The sequence below is a fragment of the Mercenaria mercenaria genome, chromosome 5, assembly GCF_021730395.1.
Source record: "Mercenaria mercenaria strain notata chromosome 5, MADL_Memer_1, whole genome shotgun sequence".
NCBI lineage: Eukaryota > Metazoa > Mollusca > Bivalvia > Venerida > Veneridae > Mercenaria > Mercenaria mercenaria.
In genome coordinates this window covers 46,917,987-46,933,378 of record NC_069365.1, presented here as the reverse complement: position 1 = coordinate 46,933,378, position 15,392 = coordinate 46,917,987, and positions in this window count along the sequence as shown.

The window sequence follows — 15,392 nt, the reverse complement described above, 5'->3', positions numbered from 1 at the left end:
TGGATCCATGCTTGTCGCAAACCCACTATGTTGGTTTTCTCATGGCGCGACACATACATGTATACAAGTCAAAAGTTGACATATGGAAGAAAGAAGGTCGTGTTTAAAGGGTCATATTGCCTTTGATTATAATGTGGCTGCCACACTTATTTTTGTTGTAACCATGAAATACATTAATTTAGTTCTAAATCTTATTTCCGGTAATTGGTTCCTCGTAATAACTGTCCAAGATTTGAATATGGGTTAACACAGTAGAAGGTTTTACTCAGTTTGATGTTTTGATTACCTCCCTTTATAGTTCTAACAGAAAATCCATGTGCAGTATCGAAATTAGCGCTTTTCTAGCCGTCTAAGTATGCACAACATCTATTTGGACCGCTGCTTTATCAGTTTTAACATAATTCTTTAAGCCCTATGGAACTCTAAAATTATAGAATTTGTAATTATCTTGATGCAACATGTAGTGTATATACACTGGAGTTGGAAACTGGCATCTGCACATATGCAAACTGAATTTGTTTTAGTTGCAACAAACAATGTGTAAACATGGATGTTAGAAGTTGTTATCTAGGTGAAAGGATTATAAATAACCAATAAATATAAACTACACGGCAGATTCCGTGTTGGCAGAAAGACATAGGAAAATGAAGTTAGATTCTGCAAGTATATTTTGTGTAAGAGATGCTACAGATATGTGGAACTATGTTTTCTACCATTTTAGTATCCTTCAAATCAATGACATGAAAACATAATTGAGCCGCGCCATGAGAAACCCAACATAGTGCATTTGCGACCAGCATGGATCCAAACCAGCCTAAGTATCCGCGCAGTCTCAGCCTACGTATCCGCGCAGTCCCAGCCTACGTATCCTCGCAGTCCCAGCCTACGTATCCGCGCAGTCCCAGCCTACATATCCGCGCAGTCCCAGCCTACGTATCCGCGCAGTCCCAGTCTACTTATCCGCGCAGTCCGAGCCTACATATCCGCGCAGTCCCAGCCTACGTATCCGCGCAGTCCAAGCCTACGTATCTGCGCAGTCCCAGCCTACGTATCCTCGCAGTCCCAGCCTACGTATCCTCGCAGTCCCAGCCTACGTATCCATGCAGTCCCAGCCTACGTATCCTCGCAGTCCCAGCCTACGTATCCACGCAGTCCCAGCCTACGTATCTTCGCAGTCCCAGCCTACGTATCCTCGCAGTCCCAGCCTACGTATCCGCGCAGTCCCAGCCTACGTATCCGCGCAGTCTGGTCAGGATCCATGCTGTTCGCTAACAGTTTCTCTAATTGCAGTAGGCTTTGAAAGCGAACAGCATGGATCCTGACCAGACTGCGCGGATGTGCAGGCTGGTCTGGGTCCATGCTGGTCGCAAAGCCACTATGTTGGGTTTCTCATGCTGCGGCTCATATTTAAAAAATCGCCTCGCCAGAACCACTGACACAGGGCCATGATGGTACATGATATACCTACCCGTATAGAAGACTATGTCAAATCACTCCTGATAATTTTATTCTGATAATTTGTTTAAAGGTGATGTATACATGTAGTTTTTAGTACATTGTACTTGAAAGGTCTCTTGCAATCCTTTTAAAGCGGCATGCCTCCAGATCGTTCAATAACAAAAATATATATATTTTTTAGATATATTTCTTAAGAAGGCTTTAAAACTTAATTACTGACAAACTTTATATTACGGACACACATGAGAATTTGCTGTTTTTACTGCTTTTTACGATGAAAATCGAAAGCGTTTGTCACGCGTTTACTCCAGGTAAACTGTCTCGATTATAAATATCTATATTTCGAAGTCATTATTCACTGCTTCAGCTACAGCGCTATTGGTTACGACGACGGCGGTCCGGGGTTCGATTCCCGACGCGGTCATCTTTTTTTCTTGATTTAGAAGTTTTAAAATATTTTAGAAACAAAAATTCATGTTCTAATGTTCATAATATGACAAAACTTCAATTTGAAAGGAAGATTACGTTTTAGCCAAATCTGGAGGCATGCTGCTTTAAAAACATGAATGAGAAATATGAAAACGTATTTCCGTAGGCAGACACTCTTACCATATCTCTAAAGGGTTAACCCAACATCACAGCTGTTGATACTGGCTTAGAAGTCTGCTATCACTAGTGACACTACACTTCTCACCCACCCCAACACTACTTTACTTTTTGGAGTTCACTAGCTCTCCAGAATGACCTTTCGTGCTCACGGCACGAGTCCGTCAATTAATATATTAGTTTACTTGATTACCGTGGAAAGGATGTACACCTCTATTACGATGTAAGTTACGGGTAAATGTTTTGTTAATACAACCGAAAGCCTTTCAGACATGGTTAAAAATATTGTCTACGTTTGAACAATACCTGACATTCCTTGTCATTCCCTGATCCCTAGGACTATCCAAGGTGTTATTACATGTTCTCATTCATTATAGCCGGTACCTGTATATACACAACCATGTATGGTAAATCGTAAATATGTACGCCCTAGTCATAAGGACTCGAAACGGGGTCAAATTATTTCAGACGTTGTCACAATAGTAAAATATTCGAAGTTGTCTAGAACACTTCATCTTTGACCTGTCATGACTTTTCAACGTTTTCCTTCATTTTCATTTCATATTATGTGCAAGCCTGACAGAAAGGAGCGAAACCAGACTGATGTAGCGTAGCAGTAGGAAAGGGATGGACGAATGCACGGAAGTGACAATGCTACGGACGTTAAGGTGGAGTGCGACCTTTAAATTTTTTTTAAATACATCTATGAAAAATTAACGAAAGAAAATTGAGGATATTTCTGATTTATTCCCGTTTTCCGTTTGGCTCTTATTTAAGCCACATTTTTTGGTGCACTGTCAAACATGGCCACTAACGGCACTTTTTGGGTGTCATGTCTTGGCGTCATTTTCATTGTTTTTGTAAGGTTTTCAGCATATCCCGTTTTAGTTGGAAGCGGACACGAATGAAATTTATATATTTTTAAAAGATTTAAAATTCCCTACATCACTCCGTCGAGGGAGGGGTTAGTATAAAGAAACCAAATTTCAATTCCAGCCGCCTTCTTCTTATGCCCTTACACCCATCTCCCAAAATTTATTGCAGAAAAAAATACATCAATCAAAATTAATCATGCCATGAATTTCCAAGTCCAGTACTTCCACTTTATATTTCCGCAGTAGTGCACTATGACAAGTCTATATCTGCATGTAGTTCTCGTGCGGCTATCAGCGTGTAACATTATTAACCGTTAATTAGTAGGCTATAGTATTTATACGACTTTACAACTATGCTTTGCACGGAATGTCACAGATCAAAGGGTTAGGTAGACTGGCTGTACTAATCACTATAACCTAACCCTGAGTTAACAAAATGTAGGGAATCTAAAATGATAGTATATTCATGGCATGTAACGCGCGAAATGATTATACGTCCTACACCTTAATACGTTTGAAATACGGTAATACCTCGATTTCTTTAAAATAAAAAAGTGGAAAACCACAGGTCACCCAACACGACATAAACGAAAATGTTGAAGGTTCGGTTTGGTTGACGGTAGTGGAAGTGCAAGCCCTCTAGCCCCGATATGAGCAGAACTAAAAATTTTTACACATGTTATAAGTACCAGAAAGTAATTTAGAAACCTAGGATATACTTATGTGCATATTGCCTTTTGCTGGAATAAACTGTGTCTGTCTGTCTGTCTGTCTGTCTGTCTGTCTGTCTGTCTGTGTCTGTGTCTGTGTCTGTGTCTGTATCTGTGTCTGTGTCTGTGTCTGTCTCTCTCCTTTCAAAACTTCAAAACAGTTTCAGTGAAATGAATCACTACGTTATTGGAAACCATCAAGTAAATAATTATACAGAGACAAAAGTCTTGTGACAGGTGTTTAGGCTGAAATATAAAATCTATATCACGAAACAATGATAAAGGAATTGTGCAGACGATATTAGTAATTTTAAAAATATTAACTGGTTCTGAGTATTTATTGCACAGATAGATAGATAGATAGATAGATAGAGAGAGAGATAAATTAGATTAGATTAGATTAGATTAGATACGATTGTGATATCAAAAACAAGCAGCAGATGGCAAACAATAAATCAATATAATGCTTACAACATTTTCCTTACTGCAATATTTAAAAGACAATTTACCGTAAATTTAGGTGAAAAATGAAATAAGAATCTGTTGAAATAGCTTCATCATATTGTTTGTTTTTAAATTGTGCATTTTAAGTCAAAGTTTGCCCTAAGCAGTCTGATTAGTTCATAGGCATTCTAGAGTATTTACTGCAAGGTACTTTGCATATATTCTGTTGTAACACGTATGAACACATGTATACTTTATTTAAGAATTGAATAATAATTTCTGTGCGTTTATACGGGTATAAAGTACATTGGGACTTCCTGCAAATTCATGAATCACACAAGCGATACTTGGCCTTCCAGTGTGGTTCATAACCATATGAACGCACACACAAAAAAAATAGCATTTAATTCTTATATTTACATTTTACGATACCTTGCTACAAAAATAACTGGTTTGCTTTCTAGAAGTATCAGAAAATCAAAATAAATGTCAAGATATCCTTCCGTCATCCTATAACAGAACAGTCAAAAAGGCCCGCCCACGTTCAAGGTTAAAGGTCAGTAATTCAAATCCTTCTTTGTTTCATATAAAAAACGACAACTTCAGATCGTCTTTACATATCTTTAGAGAACATCACTTTTTCCTACACCTATTTTTCATGAAAGTTCTATCACAAACTAAATTGAGAATAGAAATTAGGGGGTTATGTAGTTCCTAGTGAAATGCCAGTCAGTTGTGGTCTGCTACCCTAAAAATGGCGCATATTTGCTCTCGTCCGCGCAATAAACACCTACTTCCGGTTTCGATCTGCAAAACATGCCAGGTGGGGAGTATGTACATGAAAACCGTCTCATTTCATGCAGAATGTATTCTAGTAGTGAAAAATGGTGATTAAAGCACTCGTTCTACACGAATTTGCGCGAAAAATGGGAAAATTAGGATCTATTTATTATGGACTTCTTTCTACACCATGGATGCACATTTTCGACCGAATTACTGACCTTATTCCTATCAACGATAATTCGCCTTCCGATAAAAATAGTTCCTGGTTTTTTACTCCAGTGAAAATTCATACAGCCGTGTTCTGTGATCTTTGACACCAGAAAAATTAATTAAAGCTATAATTAAATGTTCTTTTTCAAAGTTTTGGCGTCCAATTTTGAAATAATTTTTGGAACATGACCATTCTGTTCATTGATAAAGTATGTTGATTTTTTAATGTACTTAAAAGTTAATGCCTTATGTAATATAAAATTAATGATTCTTGTTCTACAGAAATTAGCCTTGAACATTATGCCATTCTGTTATAAAACTTCCATTTGGCAAGTGATTTGAAGTCAGCGACCTTATCGTAGAATAACCCGAGTTTTTCGTTCTTATGCGTAAGAATATATCACGAAGGCCTAAGAATTCAATCATAATCATACATTAAACTCGGATGCTAACTTAGTTAATTATAATTGGAAAAAATCCCGAAAATTCACAGCTCAAAACTAGTCGGGGCTTCATTTTTCTATTATAATTCGAATTTGAGGCCTAAGTGTTATTTTCTTATATTTCAGTATATTATGCTAACATTAAACGTATAAATTAACGAAATAATGTCGACAATAAGCTCCATAGTACAAATTTTCCGAAATCGTCCGAAACTATCAGCGTAACTTTAAAAATACCACCAAGTAACATCGCGTTTACTTCATTTTTCTATTATAATTCGATTTACTGTATATGTGATACTTTTTTATATTTCAGTATATGCTTTCATTGAACGTATATTTTTACGATAAAATGTCGACAACTTGTTCCATAGTACAAGTTTTCCGAAATATTCCGAAACTTTAGCGTAACTTTAAAAATACCACCAAATAACGTCGCATTTTAGTTCGGGGTGGGGAAACAAAATCGGTCGTACTGAAAAAACGAATTCGGTGACATACAATTTTTTTGTTAACCAAACGCAACTAAATATACTTGCGCATTTATGATTGAAATTTACACAAAATTCCTCGACCCCAAAAAATGTTATACTCAAAAAACGGACAACTTTCCAGCTAAACTCTACGTTACATTTTGTGTAAGTCTGACGCTTTAATGCGTCATAATCTTAAGGTACGTCATAGATCATTCACGAAATTTATACCACAGGAAAGGGAATTTTAAATCTTTTAAAAATATATAAATTTCATTCTTGTCCGCTTCCAACTGAAATAGGGATATGCTGAAAACCTTACAGAAACAATGAAAATGACGCCAAGAAATGACGCCCTAAAAGTACCGTTAGTGGCCAAGTTTGACAGCACACCAAACAAATGTGGCTTAAATAAGAGCCAAACAAAAAACGGGAATCAATCAGAAATATCCTCAATTTTCTATCGTTAATTTTTCATAGATGTATTTAAAAAAAAATTAAAGGTCGCACTCCACCTTAAATGGCAGCGAATCACGACAACGCGTAAATACGATGTCGTAAAGTCACAATTGTATCTTCCGTCTTCACCGTTGTTGTTTTATGATATCGTCTGCGTACCTTTACTCTTCGCACTGACGGGGAACAGATGTTGGTCCTAACTGAACATCGCACTTTACAGCATACCACCAAACCAAACACATACGCAGGCAGTGGTCTTCCTTTTTATATTAGGACATCATAAGCGCTTGTGTATCCCGTTGTTGAAGTTGTAGGAGACTCTGCAGAAATTTACAGGAAATGAAATTGAAAGTATGCCAACTGGAGTAAGGTTTGTAAATACATTTTTATACAGAATAAAGGTTATGAAGTAATTCGAACCATAATTCAAACTTTGTTGGTTTTCTTTATTGGTATAATTTCGTCTAGGAACTTCAGTTCTGACCCATATATAATAACAAGATATTAATACTGAAAACAAAGTAAGAATAATGGGCGGAACAAAGCTAATTAATACGAGATAATAGAAAAGACTATGTCTGGCTATTCTGTAATCAAGAATATAGGCCTACTTACCTCATTTCGTCTACAAAAATGTTTAGAAACTATGATATGAGCCGCACCATGTGAAAACCAACATAGTGAGTTTGCGATCAGCATGGATCCAAACCAGCCTGCGCATCCGCGCAGTCTAGTCAGGAGCAGTGCTGTTCGCTAACGGTGTTTCTAATTTCAATAGGCTTTGACAACGAACAGCATGGATCCTTGCCAGACTTCGCGGAAGCGCAGGCTTGTCTGGATCCATGCTGGTCGCAAACGCACTATGATGGTTTTCTCATGGCGCGGCTCATATCAGTATTGGTCTGAAAACATAAAAAAAGAAATATTTTTGATCTCAGATGCAGTGGTTTATTTCAGTTAATATGAAAATTATTATTAAAATTAAGAAAATGAATTTTTTTCGTACAGCTGGTCTGACAACATGACAAATCCTGATCAACTTAATTACATATGTAAATTTTGGATAAGAAAATTGAAGAATATGAATTGCATGCTTTTTTTGCTGTATAGTTTTAATTTCGCATCTTTTCAACTTATTCTTCTTTCTCAGTACTTCAACATAACTTATTAAAAAGAAAACGTTTGAAGTTCATAGACTAAAGAAGAATTGCAGAATTTCAACAAGGTTTCGAGCTATAGGGCCAGCGTATAGGAGTTTTACCTTAACGTTATATAGTTGAATCATGCTATAGATGATAGCAAATATAGGCTGAGCATCGGAAAACTGAGACACAGACCCAGAGTTTGGTAATCTACTGAGAGTAGGAGAGTTCCAGCTTATAGACGGTTCAGTGTTATTGGCGAATTAGTCAAGGCATCGGGGATATACCTATATGGTAGTTGAATGCTACATGTGATAGCATATGGGCGCTGAACATCCAGGAGTCAGGGCAATTATATAGAGTTGCAACTTCAATTAAGAGGACAGAGGCCGAGCATCTATGCGATAGGACTCGTGTGTTGTTGATTCAAAGACATGGCTGACGGGAACTTCAACAAAAAACCAGTCAAGCATAGAGTCTCCAGCCTGTAGGAGTTTGAGTTAATTTTTATTAATTGAAGATTGTTAGTTTGAAACATTTAGTGATTTGCCTGATCCCTGAAATTATTTAGCTCCTAATAGAAATCAGTTACAAATCATTTGTACACGAATAATTTAGGCAAGGTAGCCAGAGGAAAATTCTATATAATTATGAGATATTTGGTCTCACAAGCTCTACGTTTTAACAAAGGACATTCTATATCGTTTGTCAGCTAGTCTAAGACATAGTCTCCTTAGCGATTGGACCCATTTCATTGTTCAAGATACTAAAGGCGTAGGCACTTCCCTGGGTCATGTAACTTGTATCCTGGCATAGCTGTTCAAACTAGATGTTACATCTTAATAATCTAGATGAATGGTAACAGATAATATATGAATCTTTAAAGTTTGCCAGCGGTTATACATATGACCTAATATGTATCAAAACATATGCCAATACCTGACATGCTAAGATGTGCTAATGTTTACTGTTACTGACAGAAATAAAAGAAATTAGACATCATAGTCTCCTCAAGCTCAAATCCGAATGCCTGCAATTTCATAACTGCATACTGGTCACAGCCGATATCGTTTAACGAACAGCCTTGCCCATGTTAGACGCAACTTATGATAAAGACAAGAGCAAGTGCTGCAGTAGAACAATCGATTTGAATTTCCTTTTTTTTTTTGTAAGCCAGCTGGATTGCTCTTACATGCTGCATTTAACCCTAAACGTGGTTCGAACACCCAGCCAAGAGGGACAAGTGATCCGTACCTTGTGACATAAATTTGTCGCCGCAACAGCCTTTTACTTAAAATGCTTTATATCTAAAATGTTCGTAAGTATATTATTATCATTCCTTTTTTAAAATTAAATTTCTGAAATATTTAATAATGAAAAACAGCCTCAAACAGCTTCAAAACCAAGTCAAACGTATTTTTACCTTTTACCTGTCGTTTACCTTTTACTTTTGATTCATTTTACCTGATGTATCCCGCTAATGTTGGAGTATCGCTAGCAAACTGAAATACTTAATGATTACGATACATTAAAACGAATTAGTAATATGGAGCATAATCACAATTATTCAGATCATTAATTGTCAACTTCATCATCATCATCATCATCATCGCCATTATTGTCGTATCGTCATCAGAATATTATCACCATCGTCATTATTACCATCATTGACGTCACCATCGTCATTAAGTACCATAATGTACCAACATTTATCATATCATTATCATTCCGTAATACCACAACCATCATTGTCATCATCATCATCATTATCATTTCAGATTCATTATACCATATCATCATCGTAATCAAAATCATATCGTGTATCATCATCATAGCATTGTTATATCATCACATCATCAGCATCAGCATCATGTTATATCATGATCATCGTCATCATTTTAATTATTATCATCTTTATGATTGTATCGTCAAATCGTACTATCAACGCCATATTGTCATCAAATCACCATCATACCATCATCATCATATCATTATGAACGTATATATAGACACAAACAACGTATCACCAAATTATCATAATAGCATCAACATCATCATCATCAACGTCGTCGTCATACCACCATCATCATCATCACTATCACCATCATAATAACATTATCGTCATTATCATCTACAAAACGTGTCACCACTTTATATCATGCTGACGAAACTGAACAAGGAGTGTAGCCTCTTTTGATATTGATATTTAATCATCGTTATCATCATTGCCAGCACTTTTGATTATCTCCAATTACAATAAATTAAGCATTTGTTACATGATAATTGACCAGCTGTTAACAAACATACATGTGTGCAGAGCTTGAGATTCTGAATGAATAATTATGCAAAGTTGTTCTAAAACATTGTTCTAAAATAAGCTTTGTTATACATGACAACAACAAAATTATATAAAACTTATCTTCATTTACGTGTCCCAGCAACCATCCTTTCTCCAGAATACCACCCAACCAACGTAACAGCTTAAATTCATACTACGAGGTAACTGTTATACAGCAATGCAAGGGCGTGGCAAATACATGGCATTGCACGGACTTCTCGTATTTTTTGCCGCCAAGCTTGTAGATTATAAATTTACGAAACAAACCGTAAAACGGAATGTAACTGATGTTGAATACTAGACGGTAGACCTTTTTCGGCGTAAATGTACATGTGTACGACTACGTATAGTATTTATATGTACTTCGGACAGGGGGGGTTGTCTCAAGACAACAACGAAAACTTACCATCGGTTGATATTAATACTAAGTCCCATAGGCTTTTTACTCGCTTTTCTCTCATTTAAGATATACTACTGCCTCCTAGCCAAGGTCAGTTTCCAGTAAAAATGTTATAATTTAAAGAATATCCTAGAATATTAAACAAAACATTCGTTCGCTTCGCTCGTAATAACTACAAGTATTCTGTTCTGTTTCATATCCTACTCATTAAGTAAGAAAGACAGTATTGTTATATTATTCCAGCAAGGATATCCACATATATAATCGCTTCTCGTGCAGTTATTAAGTTGCTCTTTGAGACTAAATTTAAAAATGGCATGCAAAAATTTACCTTTGTGCTAACCGGCTACACGCAATAAGTTCTAATTGTGATTCCTGTTGTTTCATATATGCACATTCAGTGTGGGGAAACACGTGACTTAAAAAGGCAGCTTACACGGAAAAATGGCCGATAATTTCTCCGATTCGTCAGGAAAATCCAGGTATTTCTATTGATAAACCTTTGATTTAGATATTCTGATATATCCTATCATATGCTCCTTACCTTCCGATTTCCTCCGGTACCCATACTTTGTTTCCTTCACCTATGTTTTCCAAGAACACTTGGGACGTTTGAATACATTCACGGTTTTTGGGATGACGGTATCCACGGACCGAAATAATTTTGTCCAAAAAAAAAAAACACAACAAATTACTGAAGTAAATGACAGTACAATCACATGAAAAGTTAACCAAGTATCTAGTCCATCATAAACATGTAACAAACTGGCAAAAATGAAGCTGCTAAAAAGATAATGTCGAAATCTATGAATGAGAGCATCTAAAACAAATGTTAATCAATAGAAATACCTTGATTTTCCTGACGATCCGGAGAAATTATCGGCCATTTTCCCGTGTAATCTGCCTTTGTAAGTCACGTGATTCCCTACACTGCATAAATTGTTCACAAAGCCAACCTGATGTATGAAATGATACCGGGATACAGCCATAAATTGTTCACAAAGCCAACCTGATGTATGAACTGATACCTGGATACAGCCATACATTGTTCACAGAGCCAACCTAATGTATGAACTGATACCTGGATACAGCCATAAATTGTTCACAGAGCCAACCTGATGTATGAACTGATTCCTGGATACAGCCATAAATTGTTCACAGAGCCAACCTGATGCATGAACTGATGCCTGGATAAAGCCATAAATTGTTCATAAAGCCAACCTGATGCATGAACTGATGCCTGGATAAAGACATAAATTGTTCACAAAGCCAACCTGATGCATGAACTGATGCCTGGATACAGCCATAAATTGTTCACAAAGCCAACCTGATGCATGAGCTGATACCTGGATACAGCCATAAACTGTTCACAAAGCCAACCTTATGGATGAACTGATACCTGGATACAGCCATAAACTGTTCACAAAGCCAACCTGATGCATGAACTGATACCTGGATAAAGCCATAAATTGTTCACAAAGCCAACCTGATGCATGAACTGATACCTGGATAAAGCCATAAATTGTTCACAAAGCCAACCTGATGCATGAACTGATACCTGGATACAGCCATACATTGTTCACAAAGCCAACATCATGATGGTTTCATCACAGTGAAAATCAAAAATAGACATCTCGTGCGAGGTTTCGAACATACAAAGATACAAGCGGATACAAGCTACAGACTATGTCTTCGATGTAGGTTCGAGCCTCACTCGGGGCGTTGAATTGTTCATGTGAGGAAGCCATCCAGCTGGCTTACGGAAGGTCGGTGGTTCTACCCAGGTGCCCGCTCGTGATGAAATAATGCACGGAGGGGCACCTGGGGTCTTCCTCCACCATCAAAGCTGAAATGTCGCCATATGACCTAAAATGTGTCGGTGCGACGTTAAACCCAACCAAAAAAAATGTCTCAGGGATATACTAGATCTGAGTTTCATATTTGAAAATATGAACAGTTACTACATATAATTTAGGTAAACATAAAGTATTAACAGTACCATAAAATTATGCCCTAGGTTAGAATAAGACGTAATGCATGTATAGCTAAACACAGTATAAATATTTATTTCTAGTACAAAAAGTTTAGCCAATGATTTATATTTAATTGGCACTAAATCGCATACCGGTACATGTATATAAACTGGGTGTTTGGATGTTTTGGATTTAGACCACCACTTCAGGTGAAACATTTTGCCACAAACCCCTAGTTGCGATATTCAGTCAAAACTTAGAATTTAAACTTAAAACTTAAGATACTTAAAAAAACTGTCAAATGACAAAATGTCCAAAAATATTTTTATAAAAGCCGATTGCTTGCCCGGGGGTGATTAGTCACGGGTGAAATACGATATCGGTCCATCGCTATAATATAAGTGTGTAATTCGGACTACAATTGTCCGTGCTATAATTCAAACTTTCGTTTAATCTATTGACGTGATAGTATAATCTGGATATTAACTTCACCTTTGAGGTAAGGAGTATTTAAGATTTTAATTTGTCATGCATATTTAGACTTTTTAAACAATATGTACAAAGGGTGACAAGTTGGATATTTTAGAAATTATCAAATCGGAGAGTCCTTCTGTGTCCGGTTTTCTAATATTTTGACCCAGACTTAATATGCAACAAAACCATCTGATGCACTGGATTCCTTTTGTACAAAAAAATGAAATAAAACGTCTAAAACGTTGTGTTTAGAAAAACTATGTTATCTCTGTTTGTGCTAAAATAAATAACATATATAAAGTTTCTAAAATGACCAGCATTATTTGAATGGATTGAAAGCCCAAGTTGAAAAAGTGGTCACTGTTGAAAAAGAATATGCAGGTTGAACCGCTGTGTTTAACTTTCAGGTGGTGGTTAATAGGGTTGCTGTTGACTTTGATTTTCACAATAAATCCGGTTACATCATCTGTTCAAATAAACTTGACTTAGCCTCTTTCACAACAGAAGTTATATTGTAAAACGAAAGAACAAATAATCTATGAATGAAGTCCGTGTAGAATTGTGGTTACCCCGGGTATTTTGATAATGATTGTGAAGGAATTTTAGTCAATGTAGAAAATCCTAATTTGATTTTCCAGCAAAAATATGAAACTATCAATTTGAATAGCTAGATATTAAAGTTCCACAATGTTTTTAATTTTCTGTTAAAAACGCATAAGCATGCAGTTGTCTAATATAAGGATATGCAAAATTACGTGATTAGAACAGCACCACTTTCAATGTTACACATGAAGTTATACGTTCAAAGTTGTAAAGAGGGATGATAAAAAATACTTTTATCTATATATGTTAATCACACACTGTAAAGTATGACAAATATCTAAGAAAACGTTTAGCAAAAATAAAAAATAACAAGAAATTAATATATTTCATGTTCACAACAAAACATATGGCAGTCACATTATAACATTATAGACAAAGTCATTATGGTTATTTGAATTTGAAGAGAATGGCTGGTAAGGCCACAATTTAGCGTGTTGGAGATCGGTAAAAATTTCAACATTTTGATCCGAGGACAATAAAATAGCCCCCGGCCGGCTGTTTAGTAATCCGACATATATCTGTTCAGCTCGTAATTACAATGTGGTCAATGTTTGTTAAAGATAATTTTGTGCATGGTTTGCAATCGACACAACTCTATTTGTGTATTAAAAAAAGAACAATTTCTATCAATTTTTGCTACATTGATTTTGGTTAAGTAACATTTAAAAATAAAAAAGGCTAAAAACTCCATAGAAGCAGTAAAAAAAAACTGGTCAGGAGTGGGTATGGAAGTAGGGACAATGTCATAGCATGTGAATATGCTGTTGTCTTGGTCCTTGACTTTGTTATAATATTTGTGACGGCAGACTGCCCTTGCTCTTTTATCAAAATTTCTTTTGTTTTTGTTTTTTTGCTCCACTTGCATACTTATTTAATTCTAAATACATATATATTTCAGATGCATATATACTATAGCTGCTATTGACCATAAGAACAATCTTCTTAATGGCAATTGTCCATCACTAGTAAAATTTAGAAGGATAAACAATTGTGTCTGTAACAACTATGAATTCTCAAGCATTATTTCCTAATTCGCTACGCTCAAACAATAATAGATTATCTCTTCCATAATCAAAGAGAATCAACGGGAGCAAAAAGTTAACATTTATACTATTTATGCTAACTTATCCGCATTGCCATAGTATAACACTCAACTTCAGTCATATAAACTATCATTTTATTCATTTGTACATGGAAAACATACGGTTATGAACATAATTTCCGGATCATTATGCTGCGAGGCACGTACTCAACCCTACTACACTCCGTCGAGGGAGGGGTTAGTATAAAGAAACCAAGTTTCAACACAAGCCACCTTCTTATGCCCTGTCCATTTTCTTAAACTTTATTGCCGAAAAAAATACATCAATCAAAGTTATTTAACGCACGAAATAATTACACATCCTACACCTCAATACCTTTGAAATACGATAATACCTCAATTTCTTTAAACGTAGGATACACATAGTAATAAATACTCATACCAGCAAATATTTTTAAAATTACTAATGTCGTCTAAACATTTCCTTTATTATAGTTTCGTGAATTTAGATTTTATATTTCAGCCTTAACATCTGTCACAAGACTTTTGTCTACTCGATTGTTTCTAAGAATGATAATGAAAGAATTCACGGAAATTATAAGCTTTGAAACGAAATATGTAAGGACGATTGTGATATTACAAATCTGCAACAGATGGCAAGCAACTTTTAGTATTTACCTTGGTGTAGAAAACAATATAATGCTTACAACATTTTCCTATAACTGCAGTTAATACTGCAAATACCTAAGCATATCTGATAATGTACCGGTCTGTCTGAGTAAACAAAGGTTTCTATATACCAACATATTTGTTAGGACATCTCTAGATTACAGAACTGCATGATGCAGTTGCATTATGTGTGGTAGATAAGGTCAGACATTGTTATTGAAAGCCGGCTTTGGATTGGTTGAAAAAAGTGTAGATTCAATGAGACGTAAGCTGATTGGATAAAAAGGTTA